Genomic DNA, 22898 nt, shown 5'->3' with positions numbered 1-22898 from the left:
GGCTGGACACAACACTCAGGTGTTGCCTCGTGAACAGACACACGGGGACTTTTGCTTCCCCCCTTCCAGATACTGGGTATCTGTGGGCAGAGCCATGGCATTCACATGCGTTTCTTACAGTTGCGTCACCTATAGAAAAAATATCTGCTATAGTCAGATCGGGAATGTCCCCCAAAGGCCCATATGTTACAAAGCTTGGTCCCAGGGTGCCTCACTCTCTCCTTTCCTTCTGTTTCATGGCTGAGAAGGTGGGTGCCCTCCACCCCTCCCTGGGGGCTCCTGCCATGCTATGCTGTCTTACCACAGGCCCAAGGCAACCACAGCTGGCCATGGAGCAGTGCCCAAACCTACAAAACTGTGTGGCAAAGTAGGCTTGGCCTCCTTAAAAATCCATGGATAGCTGGATATGGTAGTGCACACCTTTAATCCCAACACTTGGGAGGCAGAGGCAGGTAGATTGCTGTGAGTTTGAGGCCAGTCTGGTCTACAGAGTCCAGGACAGCCAAGGCTACACAGAGAAACCCTGTCTCAACACACACACACACACACACACACACACACACACACACACACAAAGTCCATTAGGACGACTGTCCTTTATCAATGCTGTCACCAGCCTTTGTGTCCACAGGCCACGCTGAGAATCAAGACCTCCCATAGAGAAGCAAAGTGGAGGCTATTTTCCTGATCCACTGTGCAGAGTTTGACCTACCCAGTGAATCTCCTCTATCAAGGCTTCCAGAGATTTCTGCACCAGCCTACACAGGGGCTAGATGGCAGGTGGACCATTATGGGCTTCATAATAGTGAAAAATATCCTGAGGACCATCAAAAGGATGCTGGCTAAATAAACTAAGGTGCAGTCAATCTGTGAAACTCTAAATATCGATCAAGCCCAGGGGGCTCACTGCTTTGTGAAGACACAGAAAAAGGCCCATAAAATAAAAAGCCACGTGCAGACTATGTGTGACAGGATCAGATTTTCAGGGCTCATACTCTATCAACATGCACAGAAACAGGCTGGAAGGACCCACGCTAACCCACCACTGCCTGACAGGCCGGCTGAGGGCTACCAACTTCTGAAGTCCTTCCTTAACACTTTGTTGGGGAAATAGGATTGGTAGGGAGTGGAGGGCACAGCTTTCACCTTAGGCAGGGCTCATCCATCTTTTTTTTTCCCCCCTTTGAGACACGGTCTCATGTAGCTAGTCTGGCCTCTTACTTGGTATGTAGCCAAGGGTGACCTTGAACCCCTGAGCCTTTGGTCTCCACCTCTCAAGTGCAGGTACCCACAGAGTCCAAAGGGAGGAGAAAAAATACAGACTTCAGGTACCATACCCCAGGCCAGGAACAAGCACAGGAAAGGGCCTTGGTGTGCCCACACTCAGCATGATATGGCTCCCAGAGAGCCTGGTCAAGAGGGCTGAGCCTAAGCCAAGATCAAGATCAAGACCAAGATCAAGGATCAAAGTATCACATCAGGGGCTGGAGAGATGGCTCAGAGGTTAAGGGCACTGACTGCTCTTCCAGAGGTCCTGAGTTCAATTCCCAGCAACCACATGGTGGATCACAACCATCTATAATGGGATCTGATGCCCTCTTCTGGCTTGTGGGTGTACATGCAGGCAGAGCACTGTATACATGATAATAAATAAATAATAAAATTTTGAAAAAGTATCACATCATACTCCCAGTGCTTCTGTCACCAGTAGCCCCAAAGGGTTGGCTGGCACACCCACTGTCCTTCGTACCAAGATCTCTCCCCTCAGCTACAGCCCAAAACTGACAAGAGGCATCACCGAGCCAGGGTAGCCTCAACCATCAGCTGAGAGGCCAACCTTAGGACAAGAGGAACCAAAAAGAGAGACAGAATAGCCTGTCTCTCAGCGTCCAAATGCCATCACTGGCTTATGCAACCCTGTAACTCCCCTCTCGGAGCAAGATGCCAGCTTTTGAGAACTCTCCTTATACCAAATATGGTGGGAAGTGAATGTTAAAGAGTCAAGATTGGCTCTGCTGCCTCCCCAGGGCCCGGGTTCCTTCCTTCCTTCCTTCCTTTCTTTCTTTCTTTTTTTCTTTCTTTCTTTTTTTCCTATGGGAAATCCTGTGTGAACCAAGTAGGAACCACAGAACTATCTGTAAACTTTAACGTAAAACCCGAACAGGCGTCACAGTGGCTATGAAAGAGCTAGAGAGAAAAAGGCTAAAACACAAAGGGCAGCAAATGGCCCACGAAAAGGAACATGAATCGACACACTGTGGAGGTGTCTCGGGTAACATAACACAGCAGTGAAAGTGAACGGTGCAGCACATGCAAACTCGGATGACTCTCTTTCATAAGAAGTTGTCTTAGAATCGGACAGTGAGATAGCTCAGAACACACTTGCAACATACAAAACAGAGTCACACGTGCGTCAGGGACGCGCACATTCGTATTCAAGTTGGAAGAAACACAAGCGAGCACTGGGAAGTGGCTCAGTCAGTAAAGTGCTTCCCACATGAGCATGGAAACCTGAGTTTGAGCCCCAGAAAGCACACTTAAAGGTAGGGGTGGGGGTGGGGGTGGGGGTGGGGGTGGGGGTGTAGTGAGGCGCTTGCTTCCTGAACTGACAGCCTGAGTTGGATCTCAGGAACTCCCATGATAGGAGACAACTAACTCCTTTATAAGTTGTCCTTTGACTTTCACACGGACACACAATAAATAAATGTAATAATAAATTTCAAAAGCCAGAAGCCAAGCACGGTGGCTCACACCTGCGATCCCAGCATGAGCGCAAGGCCAGCCTGGGGGCACTGTCTGTAATCCCCGAGCTGAGGAGGTGGACACAGATAAATCCCCTGAACTGACTGGCCAGCTGGTCTAGCCTAATCGGTGAGTCCTCGGCCATGGGAAGAAAGCCTGTCTCAAAACCACAACGACTGGTGGTGAGCCTAGGCTAGCCAGGTGAAGGACAGGACTGACGGACCTAGAGATGGACAGGAGCAGAACGGGTGAGGACTAAACTGAAGGCCCTGACTCAGGGGCTCCTACACTCTACAAAAGCCAAATCTGGGTTCAGAGACTCCCCAGAGCCAGTACTCCCTCGTCTCTAACCCCACTCATCTGTCAAGGCTGAGGCTTTGCTCTGCAAACAAAGTGCCCCAGGACTCAGGGCTCAGGAACAGCCTGGGGACAAGGTTAGTGAGGGAAGGCAGCCCAGAAGGTACAAGCTATCAGAAAGGAGCCAGCCACTTCTCAGCAGTCACCCTTTCCAGTCACTGGGGTGACCGTCCCATGGAGGTCATGGAAAGAACAGGGAGCTAATTTCCTTCCGCAGCCTCATGGCTGCCAAAGTCTCCCTGCGGCTAAGGGCTAAGGACGGGACACACCTCCTGAGGGTCAGGGTAGACAGGGAGCAGAGGGGCAAGCTGAAGACATCAGCAGGAGGCACAGAAAGGCATGGCCCAGCGGGAGCCAAAGAGGACCGACCATCCAATAAACGGACGAGGAGGGGCCAACGGTTGCGTTTTTACTATTCGGAGAATTAACTTCATTTGGGTTTTTGAGATGGGGCTGGCCTCGAACTCAAAACATTAGCAAAGACTAACCTTGAACTTCTGGCTCTCTTGACACTACCTTCTTCGTGCTGGGGTGATAGGTATTCACTAACACACCTGGCCTATGCACTACTGGGGACTGGAACCCAAGCTCTCCACTAACCGAGACATGTCCTAGTCCCAACATTTGGGACAGAGCAAAGGACAAGCTATTTCAGAGAGGACTCAGCACAGAACACAGGTCAGCAGAGGGCTGCAGTTGAGTTATCCAGAAACCTGGGAAGCAGGAGGTCACTTGCCACCTGTGGTCGATTCCAACAGCCTCAGCAATAAGCTCTGCCAGTACATAGAGAGATCTCCCACTATGCTGTAGTGACACAGCCATCTCCTGGCACTAGTGAGGGGGTAAGGGGCGCAGCACCCGCCTGGTCTGTACCAGGAGCTGACACGGAGGGCTGGAGACTGCAGCAGCCTCAGTCAGCACCGGGATCTATCAGCTTGGCTGCTGCAGCCCAGCCAGTGGAGCATCCAAATGGACACCCCCATGCCTTTGGGGGGGGGGTCTTGCCTAGCCCAGCTGACAGCTCCCCAGCTAAGCATAACCTCACACCGTCTCTGCTATGTCCGCTCAGCCCCCTAAAAGGCCCAGACCCTACTCCGCACATTACCATCTTTCCAGGCCCACCCTTAGATCACCTACCTCCTCTTAACCAATTAGGTGAGGCCGAATGACTTCACACCCTAGCCACATCCATGGTGGCAAGTCTCATTCGCTGTCCCCTGGCTCCTGGTGCTGTCAGGAAGAGCTCCCGGCCAGGAGGAATCCTAGAAGGCAAAGCCAGGCCCTCACACACAGGTGTGGCCTGAACACTGCCCAGGTGAAAGCTCAGAAGGACATTAGGAAACACCCCCTCCAGCAATCCATCCTAGAATGCACTATGGAGACCAGGCTGGCCTTGAACTCAGGGAGAGATCTGCCTTCCTCTGTCTCCTGAGTGCACCAGCACACAAACAAACTTAGTTTAGGTCGTGATAAATGAACGAAAAACTGTAGTAATGTGACAGAAAGTGAAAGGGGGCTGTGTTTTGCATAGGGAGAGCAGGGAAGGCCCCCTCTGAGGAGGTGACATTTGAGCTGAGACTTGACAGATAAGGAAGCAGCAGCCATGGGAAGGGCTGGGAACGGTGTGCCAGGTACTGGGATGGCAGAAGGACCCAGCAGGAGGACGAGCTGAGCACACATACATCTGGGTAAAAGCAAGTAGCAGGGTCTGCCAAACCACACTGGGCACAGAAGGGAGCCAGTCCCCAGCGGCGGGAGGCAGACAAACAACCTTTACAGCACCATCATACTCAACCCAGGTCGGCCTGACCCCACCAGGACATCCGGGCCAGAGTACTGCAGCACTGGGGGTGAAGGAATGAGTCAGACCCATGGCTTCCTGGGGCCCCAAGGAAGCTGCTATGGGTATCCAGGGATAGGCACCCACCCCCACCTATACTGTACTCACAAGGATACTCACGTGGAGGGGACAGCATGACCACACACACACACATGCAGAACACTCCTATGTGTTGCTCTCTGAGGGACAAGATCAAATGTGTCCACAAAGGGCTCAACCCTAAATATTTTCCCAGAATACAGCCATGACGACAGTCTAAGCCAGTGGAAAAAGAACAGGGCCCTTGGTGCCAAGGGTGTAGCTCAGCTGGTAGAATGCTTGCCTAGCATGGATGAAGCCCTGGGTTCAAGCCCCAGTATGATGCAAAGCAGGCATAGCTGCGCATGACTCCAATCCCAGCACTCAGCCCTGGGTGCGGAAGGGTCAGAAGTTCAAGTTCACCCTTTGCTACAAAGTGAATTAAAGGCCAGCCTGGACTAGGAAGACCCTTTTACAAAATAAAACAAAATAACAAGAGTTTAGAACTGTGGAGATGGCTCAGGGAGTAAAGGTGTTTGTCACCGGGAGGGACAAACCAACAACCCCTGGAAGTTGTTCCCTGACCTCCACATGGGCACGGGCACCCAGGCATGCACTCCCCCCCCCACCCCCCGCCAAAGTACAAATGAACAAATGTCAAATTAAAACACAACAGAGGGCCCGGATGAAATATGAGACGACTACCAGGCCAGAAAGAATAAGTGAGGGCCAGACACAGAAAGAATAAGTGAGGGCCAGACATGGTGGGCCGCCCCCTGTAATCGTGCCCCTGTAGAGGCTCGAGGAGCAGGAGGCCAAAGTCATCTCCAGCTACAGAGTTGAGGTCAGCCTGGACTATGAGACTCTACCTCAAATTAATTAATTTCCTGAATGTAAAAACCACAAGTTTCAAAAAAAAGCTCATAAGTGTAAAATTACCAGAATTATCATTATGGGCTAGTTTCACGGGCCATTTGCTAGGTACAAAGGGATCCCGAACCTGCTTGGCTAGTTCGAGTATTCCACTCTCCTAACCCAATGTCCCTCCGTCAAGGACCAACAAGCAATTCTGAGAGTCCCCCCCCCCCACACACACACACACTGTCCACTCATGAGTCTGAATTCCCCTCCACCACACCCCTCATTGTTGGTAGCATGAGTAAGGGGCTGATCAGATCCCACTCTGACTGACTGTGAAATCAAAATGATGCATCAGGAATCCACACATTTCCCACAACGTCATTCAGCAAGGGGGTGGGGACGGCTGCTGCTGAGACTTTTGCTTCATCCACAAAAGTCCCTCCCTCCCTCTTACCAAAACAGTTCCTCACCGAGGGCACCAAATTCCCACCCACTGCCGGGTACAAGATGAATACGAGCTCAGCACAACCACTTCCACACACATGATCTCATACAGAGGCACAGAAACTTCTCACAGTGCGAGGCTGTTAAACCCAGCCCGGAGTATAAAAACCATCATTCCTAAATCATTCCCAGAAACTCACTGTATCTACCCAGCACCTGGGTGCACAAATGCCTCCAGCAGTGTGCAAAGCAAGCTCAGTAAGGATGGAGCAGGGGGCTTTACAGCCAACTCACTAGTTGTGTGATCCCGATCTGCAAGCTACCGGGGTTTCCTCACTGGTGAGGTAAAGATATAAAGTAACAATCACGGAGAAGGGCCGGCTGGCTAGGTGGCCAATAAAGACGCTGGCCGAACATGAGGACCTGAGTTCAATCCCAGGAACCCACAGGTGTTAGAAGAGAAATGATTCAGGCAAGTTGTCTGTTCACACTTTACACGCCAACAGTAAGTAAACGTAATTAAAAGAAAAAGTAACAGTCATGTTTAGAATGAATGCCACAGTTGGATGAGTTTCACACTAAAAGCTTAGATCAACTTTGGGCTGCACGCTTTTTTCATCCTCACACTCGGGAGGCTAAGGCAGGAGGGGGAGGGTCTCTGATTTCGAGACCAGCCTGTTCTACATGGCGAGCTCCAGGCCAGACAGTGCTACACAATGAGACCCTGTCTCAAAACAAACAAGAAAAGACTATATGAAAATCTACCAATCAGCGTGGGTATGGTGATTTTCGTCACCACAGTGTCTTCACAAGGCTACCCAAACTTTGCTCGCTGGGGTCCGCAAGCCGGTCCCAGGCGCGCTCAGCAACGGTGCGCATGCGCGCCCGGCTGCCACCGCGGGCTGGGAGTCTCCGAAGCCCGGCGACGGCGACGCCGACACCTTTACTGTGCCGGGACTCCCGCCGCTAGTCCTCGCGCCCCGCGCAGGTCCAAGTCTCTTCCCGCCCGCCCATCCCCCTGGCTGCCCCGCTCACCCTAAGACGAAACCTTCAGGGCCCTGGGCCAGGCTGGCGAAACCTAAGCTCCGGTCCGTACCAGGAAATGCCTGGCCCACGCCACGCCCCTGGGAAAGTCCCCGGAGACCGACGGGCCGTCCGTCCAATGGCGCCTTGCGTTTGGTTCCGGGGGGCGGGATCTGCGATGTAAACAGCCACAGTGGCTCTACTGGGTGGAGTGGCTCAGGGCTCAAACCTAGGGGGCCTCAGGGTACGTTGGGGGAACTCAGGGCGCGCTGTGGACCTCCCAGCTCCAACTTGGTCCACACACCCCCTGGGATCGCAGGAAGGCACTAAGCACCTGCAGCAAAGCCGGGGCCGGGTCTGTTCTATAGCCCAGCTGCAGGACCTGCTGTCTTGACACTCTAGAGGTTGTGGCAGGAAGATTCTGAGTTCAAGGGCAGCCTCAGATACGTGAGGCCCCGTCCCCCGCCCCCCACTAGAAAGAAACACACACACACACACACACACACACACACACACACACACACACACACACACACACACACACACACACACACACACACCAGGATATAGGGTACTATTTCATACATGCCCTCATTTTACATAAAGAAATGCCTATCAACTGGAACGTGAACAGGCACCTACTTAAGTATATGTCTTCCCCAAGGACCCTCCTTTCAGGCTTTGTGCCACCTGTGTCCTAGTTACCTCAAAGGAATGAGCAGGTTTTCAAAACAGCATTCTAGGTCACGTTACGGAAAGAAGTATGTATGTATCTTAACCCTGATTGGAGGACCAGACACAACAGGAGAGGCTGCACAATCACGCTCAGGACAGGCTGCCGGGAGAACTGGGTCCTCGATTCCATGTATCAATTCCCCAAAGGACCATGTCTGTTTGCTACCCACCTCCCCCCACCTTCCCAAGTCACCTCCTTCCTGGGACTTCACTTCCTGATCTTGTCCCAGCTCTTCAGGCCAACCTACTTAAGCCAGCACTGAAATTTCCTTTAAAAAGAAGTTTCCCATAATTTCCATTCTGATTGCATACTGTTTCCGCTGTTTCTGTAAGATATTCGGCCTCAGAAAGTTGGGCAGTTTCAACCTCCTAAACGTCCAGGTAGGCAGCCTTTAATTCCATCACCCGGGAGGCAGAGCCAATGGGACCACTATGAATTTGAGGCCAGTCTGGTTTACATAGTGAGTTCAAGGCCAGACACATCTACACAGTAAGACTATGTCTCAAAAACAAAAACAAAAATAAAAAACAAACAAAAACTGCCATCACCACCACCCACAATAGAACATTACCCAGGGACCAGTGAGATGGGTCATAGTTAGATAAAGGTGCTTGCTGACCAGCCTGAGGACCCGAGCTCAATCCCTGGAACCCACAAAGAGGGAGGAGAAAACTGACTCCTGCAAGTGGAGGGTTCTCTTGAGATGAGGGGGGAGATCCTAGACCTGTGCACCCTCCAGTGTGAGCCTCAGGTGAGGAGATGGTAAATGTCCACAATCACACCTAGAACTTTCTTATCATTCCCAGTCATCCATTCAAGGTCATCCCCCACCTTACCCTTCTAAGTACTGGTTTCTCTCCAGAACCCTGCACCATCAGAGAGGCCTTGAACCTCAGCATTGCTCAAAGCCACGCACATTGACACAACCAAACCAAGAGTGCGGGGCCTTGGTTCCCGCTGTTATCTCTGCAGTGTCAGGATGCATTTCTCTCTCTCCTTCCCAGGCCTCAAACTTGCTATGTAGCTTAACCTTCAACTCCTGGTTCTCCTGCTCCACCTCCCACGCACTGGGAAGTATAGACACACACCACCACTGCCCAGTTTGCAGAAGATAGAACCCAGGGCCTGCAGTGTGCTAGAAAGCTCCCTACCAGACTTCACCCTGCACATCTTTCTCACTTTCTTATGGAAGCTGTACTCTGTCCTCAGTACAGGCCCCAAACCCAACCCAGCCACTTACTACCCTGGTGGCCTCTAAACCCCGGGTTCTTTTCTGAAAAACTGAGGATAATTGTACACCCCCCCTCAAGTGTTTGTGAAGATTCATATGATAAAGACAGAGGCTCAGCACACAGTAGGCGGCTGAGGAATGACGGTGACGCCCCAGATGTGGGTCACATGTATTGCTAGATTTCACTGCTAAACCCAGAAAGGTAGGCTCCTTTGGTCCGATCCCTACTAGACTTGGAACGCAGAGCTGTCGGGGAGGCACGTGCCCCTAGCCTGGCATCCTCGGTCATCCCGGAGCCTGGAAGGGAGTTTCCAGGTTGGGAGATGAGTGACTCATGTAAGTGGCAACCTCTTACTCCACTACAGTGTCAACAAGCTCCCTCAGAAAGCCCCACCTGGGAGGAGAACCACACTGCCTGTATTTTGTTTTGCTTTGTGTTGAAGCAGACAGCTCCCCATCCTTTCTGCCACTCCCTCCTCTACCCCAGGGAGCCTCCAAAGAAGCCGAGGTGCACGCCTAGAAAAACATACCTTGAAAAGACTAGACATAATCACGTGGCAGAAGGAGGAAGTGGGGGCTGTGGTACGACAGCATTAAAAAGATAACAAGAAAGGGGCTGGGGAAATGACTAGGGAAGCAAGAACCCTCGCTGCACAACCGTGAGGACCTGGTGTGAGTAGGCAGCATTCGTGTAAAAAGCCAGGTGCAGCTGTACATATGCTAAACCCTACTGCTGTTGGGGTGGGGGAGAGTGGGAGTGGAAGCAGGAGGATTGCTGTGGCCTAACTGACTACTGGCCTAGCTCCAGGTTCAGTAAGAGACCCTTGTCTCAAGGGAACAAGGCAGACTGTGATAAAGTAGGGTACATGGTGTCCTCTTTGGGTCTCTATGCATGTGTGTATCATCCCACACATACGAGTACACATCAGCAACAAGACACACGTACATACACGGAAATGACATGGAGTGTATGCTAGGCCCGCGCTTTTACACACTTCATCTCCCGTCCAGTCTGTGAAGATCAGGTAGATGGATGCTCTCTGAGGTTCTTGCAGAGCTTTATGCACCCAGGCCAGGCTCGGAAGCGTCACACCACAACATCTCACCAGCTAACAGGACACAGAAGTCAGAGTGCCAGCCTCAAAAGGGTCATTAGAAAGTATCAGACCCCGCCCCCCAGTCCTGCAATTGAAATATGACCAAGAGGGAAGAAAGGTGACCATCCTTCATGGATGGAGCCACACTGAGGGCCACAGCAAGACTAGTACATACAGCAGGTATGATCCTGAGGTTTAGATTAATACTGATGCCAGCGTCTGGGCTCCCCAATACTTGCTTTTTTTTTTCCTGCTACACACCCCAACTGATGGTAAGCACAGGGGCTTGCTTGTGTGTGGGAGTGTCTGTGTGGGAGTGTGTACGCATATTTGTGTATGGTTGAGTGGGGGGGGACACACAGGTATGTGGAGGTCAGAGGTCAACCTGGGTCCATTCTTCAGGAACACTCCACCTTGTATTTCAGGGCACGATCCCTTCCTGGGACCTGTGGCTTATCAATTAGATTAGGCTGGCTGCCCAGCAAACCCTGGCAATTCCTTTATCTCTATCTCCCCCGGTGCTGGGATTACAAGTGTGCATTGCAACACTCAGCTTTTTTTCTACATGGGCTCTGGGGACCCAACCCAAGTCCTCCACATTAGTGATTGAGCTGGCCCCTCACCCCTTCTTTACTTTACAGGGGTCTCATGTAGCCCAGGTTGATCTCAAAAGACATTAAATTTCTGGTCTTCATGACTCCCTGTCCTGATTTCTGGGATGCACCCCCCCATATCTCCTGGGGACCCGGTAACTCTGTGTGTGGTGGGCAAGTGCTCTGCCTACTGAGCTAAGGTCCATTCCAGGATGGAAGCAGAAAATTGAATAAAAGAGATGTGAGCCATATTCTCTTAGGCTGGGAGACTCGGAGCTTTGGCTGAGGGAAGGTAGAACCGAGGGACTGGGGTGGGAGCAATGAACCAGTCCTGGATCCCTTCCTGGATCCTTAGCTTGATTCGACCTCGGAATACAAAGCCCTCCTGTGGATTCTAGGTACTTTCTGCTCTTGGGTGTGTGCTTATCAAGAAGAGAGCTTTGGGAGATAGTTAACCGAGATAAGGAATGTCGAACATGTGACACTGACTGAACTGGGACTCAAAGGTGATGGAGGTGATTGCCGAGAAGACCTGGGGATAGAGTCCCGTTCTACCATGCCTGAGAGCCTGGATTTGAATCCCAGAGCCTCAGAGGACTGAATGGGACGGCACACATCTGTCACCTCCACACTCAAGAGGTGGAGCCTAGAGGATCAGAAACTCAAGGTCATCCTCAGTTCCATAGGGAATTTGGGGCTAGCCTGGGATACATGAGACCCAGCCAGATGCAAAGAAAGAAGAAGGAAAAGAAAGGAAAAGATGGTATGCCAGCTGGAGGCAGTGGTGACTGTTCCCATCTCCAGCTCTACGGAGACACAAGAATCTAAGGCCAGCCTGGGCTACGAGAGGCCCTGTCTCAAAACAGCAAGAGCAACACCACCACCTCCATCAAATCACACACAACTAAAAGAGTGTCACTAAATGAACTGAGTCTGCAGTCCCCAGCTCTCCTCAGTCTAAGAAGACATTTTTAAATTCTATCTAATTTCATAAGCTTTGAAGGCTACAATCTCTCTGTCTCTGTCTGTCTCTCTCTGTCTCTGTCTGTGTGTGTGTGTGTGTGTGTGTGTGTGTGTGTGTGTGTGTGTGTGTTTGTGTGTGTGTGTGTGTGTTTGTGTGTTTGTGTGTGTCTGAGCACAGCAAATATGTGGAGGTCAGATGACAGTTTGTAGGGGTCCTTTCTCTCCTATTACCTGAGTCCCAGGGATTAAACTCAGGCTGTCAGACTTAGCAGCAAGTGTGCCTCTACCCACTGAGCCATCTCTCCAGCCCCCACTCATCAGTTCCAAAGGAAACAAAACCACTGATGGTCACAACTTATCCTGTTCCCAGGACCCCTGCCGTACAGGAATTAATGTGTGGGCTCTGAAGCCTGGGCTTTGATTCCAGCCCTGTCTCTCATGGTCTGCTCCCTAGTGTCCTAAGCCAGGCTGCGAAGGCAATAGCAGTGCCTGTTTGTGGCACACACAGAGCGAGATGGCCCTAGTGCTAAGAAGCCTAGCAGTTGTGGTCTGCAGCAGAAGGAATACGGGTCTTTCTTTCCCAAAGGACATCCTCTGCCTGCCTGGATCTCACTGCTGTGAGTGCTGGCTTTTTCTCTAGCCTTGGTCTCTTCTCTTTTTCCTTCCCAGCTCTTTCCCCTATGTTTCCTAACCTGCCTGTTATTCTCTGGTTTCTAGGGCACCATTAGAGGAGAGAAAAGGACAGCGACACCAGGGAAATTCCCAGCTCGGCGCAGGCTGGCCCTGCCAGGCTCCTCCCACAGTCTCTAGGAGTCCCCGGGTGGGTCTGTCCTTCTCCAGCTTCTCTGACCCTGGCCCTCCTGACTCCAGGTCAGAGTTGCCAATCAAGCTGCCTTCAGACTGGGATCCCAGCTTGCTCCTTGTCATCTTCCTGGAAGTGGGGCAAGATCAGCCCCTGGGGGAGGCAGACCCGAAGGGAAGGGGCAGAACGTTTCCCAATCCTGGGAAGCCCTACCAGGCCCTGAGAGCAGTTCTCCCTCCATCCACACCCACCTTCTCGTGTCTTCTACGACCTCTCCACATTCCTCACTCAGTCTGCAGCCCAGAGGCCACTGTCAACTGTCAGACCCCGCCTCTGCCCCTTGCCCTGCTTAGCCAGGGACTTCCCTAGGTTGGCCCTCTGACCAGTTTTGGAAAAACTGGACTGTTTGTGATCAAAGAAGAAGTCAGTCACTACCATCTGCCAGCCCTTGGCCTATTCCCAGGCCTTCAAGTTCTCGGTGAAAGGTTCACGCTCAGAAAAAGCCAGTGGGCCTGGAAGCAAAGAGGTCTGGAGGCAAGAGAGAGAGGTCCCTCTACCTCAGTGTCCAGGAAGGGCTCAGCCATATTGTGGCCCCCAGGGAGCAAGATGGACCCCTACTTGCCCACCTTATTTGGGTTTAGACTTTCAAACTGCCCAGCTCATCTCCCATCAACCCCCTCAAAATTCACATTCACACAGACACCCAGACCATCCCCAAACATAAACATTCCCCTAGACCAACGTGTACCAGCTCCTGTGACCCAGACACAGATGCAGACATGTCCTCTCACACACAATCCGTGAGAGAGGAAAATGGAGTCTCCCTCCCCACCTCAGAGAGAGGAATAGGACGGAAATAAGTCTCTCTTTCCTTCCCTTTGGAAAAGTTACAGACATTTGGAGGGATTGGTTGAGGAGGCAGAACAAGAATAAGGAACCAGAGATAGAGGTCGGGTGGCAAAGGAGGCTAAGCAGTGAGCAGGCGCACAGAAGCCAAGGGCCCTAGGTGGGCCCACCAAGCTAGGCTGGAGAGCAAAAGACCCCAGCTAGGGGAGAAGGGGAGGCCAGGCAGTTATTGACACACAGCTGGGAAGGTCTGGTGGCCTCCACATCACCAAGTGATGCATCCTGTCACCTATGCGGTCACACCTACCTCCCCAGGCCAGGTCACTCACCTGAGGAAGCAAGCACCGGGCAATCTGAGGATGTGCGCAGCGAGTGCGGCCATGCGTCCCTGTGTCCCTGTGAAGGCTGCTGGGCTTTCTGAGCTTCTGCAGGAAGGAGGGCTGGGCGGAGCTGACTCTGAGGCAGGAGGGGAATTCCCCCATGATGGAGAAGCCAGCCACCAGGCAGCCCCACAAGGCCCAGCTGAGGAGGCCCCATCCTGCCCTCTGGCAGAGCAGAAGGCCCTTTGCCAGCCTCCACCTGTTGCTCCCCAGGCTGCCTCGTCACTTGCCATAGATTCCAGGAAGGGGAGGGGGGTCTGGAGCAGAGCTGAGAGCCTGGTGGTTCTTGAGCTGGGCTGGGAATAAGGCAAAGGCATGTAGGTACAAGGGCATAGGCCACCGGGCCTGCCCTGCTAGGATCTCCTGGAGGTCTGTTTCCTCCTTTGTCCAACATGGGGGATTCCAGCGCTCAGGGTCTTGAGGAAATCTTCAGACGTCCCACTTACATCCTCCTGCCTTATTCCTGCCTCATCTGCTCCCACGCAGGACTCTGTGGATCCTCTCCAGAGAAGGAAAGGTTTCTACTTCCTTCCCAAAAGCTGGGTCTCATTTGGCCATCAAGTCACACCTGGAGTCCATGGCTCATCCTAAACCCGCCAGCAGCAGCCTGAGCAAGGTTCTCTGTGAAGGTTAGTCTCTAGTGTCAACTCCACTGGATTAAGAAGTCCCCAGGAGCTGCACCTCTGGGTGTGCCTGCGAGGCCTTTTCTAGCACTGTCCCATGGGCTGGGGTTCTAGAGTGAATAAAAAGGGGAAGCAGGAGAAAGTCGGTCAAGCACTATTTTCTATTTTCTCTGCTTCCTGGTCCATTAGCTCTGAGCAAGCAGCCAAATGCAACTGCCGCCACAGCCTGGAGCCACTGCCACACTGCCAGGACTTACCTACCATATTGACCGTGTCCCTTCAAACTGGGAGCCAGTGTAGACCCCGTCCTCAAGGTGCTGCTTGTCAGTATTTTTTGTTTTGTTTTGTTTTTTTCAAGACAGGGTTTCTCTGTGTAGCCTTGGCTGTCCTGGACTCACTTTGTAGACCAGGCTGGCTTTCAACTCACAGCGATCTATCTGCCTGCCTCTGCCTCCCAGAATGCTGAGATTACAGGCATGCGCCACCACACCCAGCTTTCTTGTGAGCATTTTGTCACAGCAATGAGTAAAGTGGCTGACACACTCCCTTGTTACCCACCCCCATCTCACCCACCCTCACACCCACTGCTTTGTCTGATTTCTGCTACTATACTAGAAGCCAAAAGACGTTTTGCAGATATCCCTTGTAAACTGCTGACTACGTACACAAAGCCTCTGCTGTTCACTACCTACCACAAAAATGCCTGAGGTGGGTGGGGGTGGGAGGAGGTCATCTGGGTGAGAGATACTTCCTTGGTTATTCCTAGTTCGGGGCTATCCTGTCCAACGGAGTGGATCAAATGTAAATGAATTAAACTTCAATAAAAGTGATGACTCAGGACCTGAGGAGATGGCTCAGTCGGTAAAGGGCTCGCTGCACAAGCATGAGGATCTGATTTTTCAGATCACCCGAATGAAAAAGTCTGGTGTGGTACACGCGCAATCCCAGTGCAGAGACAGGAGGATTCCTGGGACTTGCTGGTCAGCCAGTCTAGCTAAACTGGTGAGCCTAAGACCAGTGAGAGAAGCTTCCTCAAAACACAAGATGGATGGCGTCTGAGGAACACCACCTGAGGTCAGCCACTGGGCGCCACACACGTATATACACACATGCACATACTCTATGCACATGTAATAACTCAGTTCCTTGGTAGCCTTGGGCACATCTCACCATGATGAATAGCCAGGATGACAGCTGCTCCTACACATGGCTTAAGGTTTGTAGGTATGCACTACCATACCCTGTTCTGTATGTGATTTGTCAGTCCTAGAAGAGCGGCTGGTGCCTTGAGGAAGGGGGAGTAGTGTAGAAAAGAGTACCAGAAACCAGGAGAACCCCGACTGAGTACACCCAGAAGTCATTTCTCCTGTCTGGTCTTCAGTTTCTGGCTACCGTGTGAGATTGCCAGGCCATCATCCACCATCTCCGTCATTACAGAGGGTGCTGTTGGGCAGCACTGCTCTAGACGCTGAGGCATGAGATGAGATAGTTACAACGAAAATCAGGAAAGGTATGTTTTTGGCAGGAAAAAAAAAAAATCTCAGAGAGCTGTAGGTACCAAAACAAATGTCTAGTTGGGATTTGAAGGCCTGGGAAATCTTTTTTTCCTGCAGGAAGTGACTTCTCAGCTGAAACCTGAAAGTAGGCAAGCAAGAGATAGAATATGCACAGAGAAGGCTCTGTGCACAGGACTGGCAATTGCTCACCCCAAGTGCGGCATGGAGTTTTCTAGAAGGCGGAGCTGAAGATGTAGGTACAGAGGCTGCACAAAGTCCATGTGGAAGGCGAGCTGGGATGGACTTTGATGAATTTCGCTCCTGAACTGCTTCTGTGTACTCGAGGTTGGGCTTTCCCAGGGAAGGATGGAAGAGCCCCTTGGACCATTTCATCACTTACTTAGCAGCAGGAAGTGAAGGCCAGACAGAGGAAGTGACTTCTCTGTGAGTAAGTTGGGGCCTTTCTGACTCCTAGTCCAGTGCCCTATTCTACTCCATAGTCTCTTCCTTATAGTACTGGCCCCTTGTCAAGAACGGATCGGGGAGGGTGCGTATCTGTAACCCCAACACTGGGGAGGTTGAGGCAGGAGGGAGTTGGAGGCCAGCCTGGCTACATAGTGAGATCCTGTCTCAAAAAATAAATAAGGGTCTGGAGTGAAGGCTCAGTGGTTGGAGCACCCAATGCTCTTATAGAAGACCAGAGTTCAGTTCCCAGTATCCATGTTGTGAGCAGCTCACAACTGCATGTAACTCCAGTCCCAAGTGGACTCAATAGCTCTGGTCTCCCAAGACAAAGGTGAACATGTGTGCTTGCAAAAATACACACACACACAGCCAGGTGTGGTGATACATGCCTTTAATCCCAGCACTCGGGAGGCAGAGGCAAATGGATTGCTATGAGTTTGAGGCCAGCCTGGTCTACAAAGTGAGTCTAGGACAGCCAAGGCTACACAGAGAAACTTTGTCTCAGAAAAACAAAAAACAAAACAGCAAACAAAAAATCCCAAACAACAAAATCTCTCTCTTTCTCTCCCGCCCCCCCCTTTAAAAATAAAGTAAAATCTTTTTTAAAACCAGGCAAATAGCAACAACAACAACAACAACAACAAAATCCCCTCAAAACAGCAACAAGAAGTATCATGTAGAACCAGCTACCACATTGGCTGTACAGATATTTTTAACATATGGAGCCAGAAGTTGAGGCGAAGAGAGCAGTACACTTCCCTTGCCATAGACCTTTTCAACAAGCAGTAAAACTGTATGTCACCTGGACCCACTGTTCTTGTAATTGGGATAGTCTCCACAAACATGGCCGCAGTAACTGTGGAGCCTCTGTGAGTCCATAGAACCTGCCTTGAACCAGAGCCTGCCCATCAAGTGGCAGAGCTTCTTGGCAGGACATGGGGGCTGGAGGAGCTGGCCCAGCGTGGGCCCCTTGGCTGGCACGGTCAGCTGCCCCAGCCTCAACATTCATACCTCTTGCATCTTTCCAGCCTGACCTTCCCCATCTCTTTCAGGCCGTGGGATGGAGACCAAGGGAGGTGCCTGGACGGAGGACCAGAGAGCTGAGTCTGTGTCCTGGCTTTGACAGGTGGCCCCCCAGGCAAATGTCTTCCCCTCTTGGGTCCTCAGCATTTCCTAAGGAGTGCATTTCATTCAGACATCTAGGGAAGTGTGAAAATTTAAAGGAAGGAAAAGCAAGGATGGTCAGAGGGGTCAGGAAACAGTATCACTAGTGGTTCCTTTTCCCACTCAATGGAGTCTCATGTAGCCCAGGCTAACCCCAAGCTTCCTCATTATGGTCCATTTCTAGCATGAGGTGCCCTGAAAGCTCATTACTGAATCACAAATCACTAATAGCCTTTGGGCTCCTGTCTTCCCTAGCTGGCTAGGCACTCTCAGATTAGTCTCGGTTTAAAAAGGTTACAGGCAGTCTGCTCCCGGACCCTGGCCACATATCAGAAGAGGAGGGACTCTGGGAAGGCAGGGTGGACCGTGAGATAAGCTTTTGTCTCCTGACCACGTAGGATAGGTGCTTCAGAGAGGAGACAATGCTAGACACGGAGAGGACTGCTTCCTTGAAGAACTCGGGCAGGGAAATGGGATTAGGAATATAAAAACCACTGTTTTACACCACACTGTCATGCACTGCACTGTGGCTGTTTTGAGGGGATTTTGTTGTTGTTGCTGTTTGCTTGATTTTAAAAAAAAAAAGATTTTACTTTATTTTTAAGTGTGGATGTGGGTGTGTGGGTGTGTGGATGCACACATGCTCGCTCATACATGTCTTTGGAGGCCAGATTTGTTTGTTTGTTGTTGGGGTTTTTTTTTGGTGTTTTTGTTTTGTTTTGTTTTGGTTTGGTTTTTCAAGACAGGATCTCTCTGTGTAGCCTTGACTGTCCTGAACTCACTTTGTAGACCAGGCTGGCCTCATCCATCTGCCTCTGCCTCCCAATTGCTGGGATTAAAGGCGTGTGCTATCACCACCCAGCTGGAGGCCAGATTTCCACCCCCCCCCCTTTCTTCAGGCTGGTTCTGGACTTTGTAAGTTAAAGTGGGGGGTAGGGGTGTGGGGGGTGGGGAGGGACACTTGAGGTTGCTTTCACTCCTCTGAGGACTCTTATTGTGAAGTGGCGATCCTTGTTTCTCAATCACCAAGTAAGAGCCCTAGGCAACCAGTACTAATATTTTACAAGTGAGGAAACTGAGGCTTCTAGAGGTCAAGACACCCACTAATAAGAGGCACAGCTGGGGTGCAAACTCCAGTGTTGTTAGTACCCGTCCATGGGTTCTGCATCTGTGGATTCAATTTGAATGGAAAATATGCAGGGAAAACTTTGCTGCTCTGCTGCACACTGGCAGAATTTGTGCGTCACCTCTCCTACCACAGTACTGCATGACAACCTTTTACATAACATTGACATTGTATTAGGTACGATGAGTCACCCAGGGCAGTTTGGTATCCAGGAGGATGTGTGTAGTAGGTTATGTGCAAACACTGTACTTCCCTGGATTTTTTTTTTTTTGGTCAGGGTTTCTCTGTCCTGGAGTTCTCTTTGTAGACCAGGCTGGCCTCGAACTCACAGAGATCCTCCTACCTCTGCCTCCCAAGTGCTGGGATCAAAGGCATGTGCCACCAGGCCAGGCTTGCTTCCCTGGATTTTAATATCTGAGCATGTTCTCATCCCCCATGGAGACAAAGGGCTGGCTATAATGTCTCATGTCCTTACTCAGAGATAGGACATACTAGAAAAAGGCCTGGAGAAATGCTCTCCAGTTAAGAGCACTTGTTGCAGCTGGGCATGGTGGTGCTCACCTTTAATTCCAGCACTCTGGGAAGTAGAGGCAGGTGGATCTCTGTGAGTTTGAGGCCAGCCTAGGACAGCCAGGGCTGTTACACAGAGAAACCCTGTCTAAAAAAAAAAAAAAAAAAAAGCAATTGTTGCTCTTAGAAAAGACCCACATTCAGTTCCCAGCACTCATGCACACATTGTGTCTCACAACCACTGTAACTCCAGCTCTTATGGGTCTAACAACACCCTCTACTGGCCTCTCCAGGCATCTGCACTCAAGTGCAGACACACACGTATACACACCATTAATGACAAACGTACCCAGGCATGCCTTTAATCTCAGCACTCAGGAGGGAGAGGCAAGCAGATCTCTGTGAGTTCAAGGCCAGCCTGCTCTACATAGTGTGTTCCAGGCCAGCTAGGTCTGCATAGTGAGGTCTTGCCTCTAAACAACAACAAGCAAGCAAACAGACAGACAGACAGACAGGCAGGCAGACAGGCAGACAGGCAGGCAGGCAGGTTACATTTAGTGAACCCAGGTTGAATATAAAAGTTAACTCTCACAAGCTCATGTGTTGAGTACTTGGTACCCAGTGGCACTATTTTAGAAGGTTCTGGAAATCTGAGGAGGTGGAGCCCAGCTTGAGGAAGCAGATCACTTTTAGGTCTGACTTTGAAGGTCAAACCTGGTCCCACTGTCATCTGTCATCCTGTGGTGCCACCACCCCACTCTCCAGTGCCTGCTTCCAGCCTGCTATGAGGCAAACAGTCTTCTCCACACGCTTTCCCCCCATGACCTTCTGCCTCACCACAGGCCTGGAACTAGCAGCGGCAAGGAGTACAAACTAAATTTCTGAAATCACATCCAAAACTAAATCCTTCCTCCCTTATGTTGTTCACATCAGGCACGAGAGGAAAAAAAAAAAAACCAACCAGAAAATTAATACCAAAGAAATGGATTTGTTGCCATAAGCCTAAGTGTGGCTCTTAAACCTTTGGGGCTGATGTGCAAGAAGGAACTCAGGAAAGTTCTGCGTGCTGGCTAAAGGAAGCTCAGGGTGCTATTGTCAGAGCTAACGGGTGATCCGGGCAAAGCTCAGAGAACCAGAATGCTATTGGGAGTGCAGTGCAGGCGAGGCACATGTGGGTTCAGATGGGAGTGAGGTGTCTCCTGTGAGGCAGATTACAGGCCATTCCTGTAACATTTGGAAGAGAATTTGTCTACATTTTACCCACGAAATCCCTGAGACTTTGGATGAGGCTGAATGTAAAGGTGAGGGGTTAATGCATTAATCCGGTTCAGGCAGTGGCACGGTCATTGCTAGCTGCTTTCAGGCAAGTTGAGGGTGACAATTAGGGCAGAAAGTCTATTAAAACTTGTAGTTTTCAGCCCTGGTGGCACACGCCTTTAATCCCAGCACTCGGGAGGCAGAGACAGGTAGATCCCTGTGAGTTCAAGGCCAGCCTGGTCTACAAAGTGAGTCCAGGACAGTCAAGGCTACACAGAGAAACCCTGTCTTAAAAAACAAACAAACAAAACATTAAAACTTGTAGTTTAGAGCCGGGTGTGGTGGTACAAACCTTTAACCCCAGCACTCGGGAGGCAGAGGCAGGTGGCTCTCTGAGGGGCCAGCCTGGTCTACAAAGCAAGTCTAGGACGGCCAGGCCTGTTACACAGAAAACCCTGTCTTGAAAACCCCCCAAAATAACAACAAAAACCATGTAGTTTAGTCAGAAAAGTCTGTGTAAAGGTGAGACTAATGATGCTGTTGTTTCTGAAGAAATCAGCACCATTAAAAAGAAAGAAAAAAGAGGAAGTGATGGGCAGTGGTGCCCGCCTTTGGAGGCAAAGACAGGCAATTCTCTGAGTTCAAGGCCAGCCTGGTCTATAGAGTGAGTTCCAGGATGTCTAGGGCTACATGGAGAAACTGATCTAAGAAAGAAAGAAAGAAAGAAAGGAAGGAAGGAAGGAAGAAAGAAAGACAAACGAGCTAGACAATTCTGTACTGGGACTCGAAAGGAAGCCTTGAGACATCTCAACTGTTGCCCAAACTCCTCTCATTCCAGACCAGGGGTTGTAGAAGAGTACACTTATTGAAAGATTTTTTTTTCCTTCAAAAGAGAGCACCTGGCTCACACACGGTGACATCGAAGTGCCTGCTCTCTGTTATTGTATATTGGAAGCAGGCAATGCTCTCTGATTCTCCAGGGATGCACAGCTATGAGTATGCCTTGTGTCTCTGCGTAGACTTTGCCTCTGAACTTTCGGATGATGCTGCGATTATAAGACCAGGGACTCTTGGAGACAGACTGAATGCAGTTTGCATTATAAGATGAGCTGGGTATTCGTTTTGGGGGACCAGGCATGGAATGTTACAGTTTAAAATATCTAACGTCCCCACGGGCTCATGTGTTGAGTTCTTGGTCACCAGTTTTGTTGAAAGCTCCTGAATAGCCCCTGCTGTTAGGCCTGAGCCTGGCATTAGGCAGGTTTCCCAACAGAACCAGACTCTGTAGTGTAGGCTCAATTTTCTTAACCAATATATTTTTTATTACAACTTATTAACGGAGCATATGTCACTTCTAACCTGACTAACCAAACCAATAGGAAAAGAGGATTAATGAACGCAATAACAAAGCAGTAAGGATATCAGCTCCGAGGAACGATTCTCCTGGTGTAATCAGCAGGATTTCTTCTGCTGGAACCTGGAGTAACCAGAACCCGGAACCTCAGCAGGAGCCAGAGCCTGGAAACTTCCCTGGAGCAGTTCTCTCTAGGAGCGTCTTGAAGTGCAGCGATGAGCAGCCAAAACTATCCCAAGTCTCCAAAAGCGCCCCCTCCAGTTTTCGTCTCATTTATGTATCTCCTCCCAGAGTCTGTTCACGGAATCTTTTCAGCTGGCAACAATCAAGCTCCCGCACGAGGTGGTTGCTCTTCTAGTGGATTAACCTCACCTGTTCTCTCACAAGACCGTTCTGATCCCACACTTGGGATCGTAACAAAAACAGGTTTATTGCTCCTTCACTGCAGAGTAGAGGCCTAGAAGTAAAATTTTAAATAGGATCCCAGGGGTCTCTTGGGGGTTAGTATAGTTTGAGAGGTCCAAACTCTCTGGGATGAGTTTTCAAACCTTAAAGTGGGAATTCTCTATGCACAAAGTAGAGTCTTAGAAGACTTCCGAGGGGCAGAGGAGACCTCAGCTGAGGATTGCCTCCGTTGGAATGGGCGTGTCTGTGGGCGTTTTCTTGGCCGATGGTTGCTATGGGAAGGCTCAACTCTCCGTGAGTGGTGCTACCCTTGTGCAGGTGGTCCTGGGTGGCATGAGAAAGCAAACTAGCAAGCCACGAGGAGCAGGACAAGAGGCAGCACTCCTCCGTGTGCTCTGCTTCATCCTGTCTCTAGCTTCCTGCCCTGACTTCCCTCAGTGGTGGACTGTGATCAGTCAGGGTGTGTAAGCCAAATAAACCCTTTCCTCTCTGAGCTGCTTTCTGGTCAGTGTTTTATCACAATAATCAAGAACCAAATTAAGGCAAGCATCCATAGAGAAAAAGA

The 22898-nt window shown here is 50.7% G+C and overlaps 1 protein-coding gene across 5 annotated transcripts in view; it reads right to left on the bottom strand.

The window, feature by feature from the left end:
• The window catches only part of TNIP1 (TNFAIP3 interacting protein 1), a 53899-nt gene extending 39863 nt beyond the window's left edge, over nt 1-14036 (bottom strand). For 2 of the 5 annotated variants that reach the window (XM_084762403.1, XM_084762405.1), the window contains exons 1-2: nt 13883-13934; nt 7298-7458 (exon numbers count right to left, since the gene is read on the bottom strand). The gene's annotated coding sequence lies outside the window, so the exon portion shown is untranslated. Of the gene's footprint in view, nt 1-7297; nt 7459-13882 lie in introns of all 5 variants that reach the window. The other 3 variants (XM_084762401.1, XM_084762402.1, XM_084762404.1) reach the window with 3 other exon arrangements.
• Between the last annotated feature and the right edge of the window lie 8862 nt (nt 14037-22898).

The sequence above is a fragment of the Acomys minous genome (assembly GCF_964271855.1).
Source record: "Acomys minous genome assembly, chromosome: 16".
Classification (NCBI taxonomy): Eukaryota; Metazoa; Chordata; class Mammalia; order Rodentia; family Muridae; genus Acomys; species Acomys minous.
Note: the sequence above shows the minus strand (reverse complement) of the source record. Positions and strands in the feature narration are given on the sequence as shown.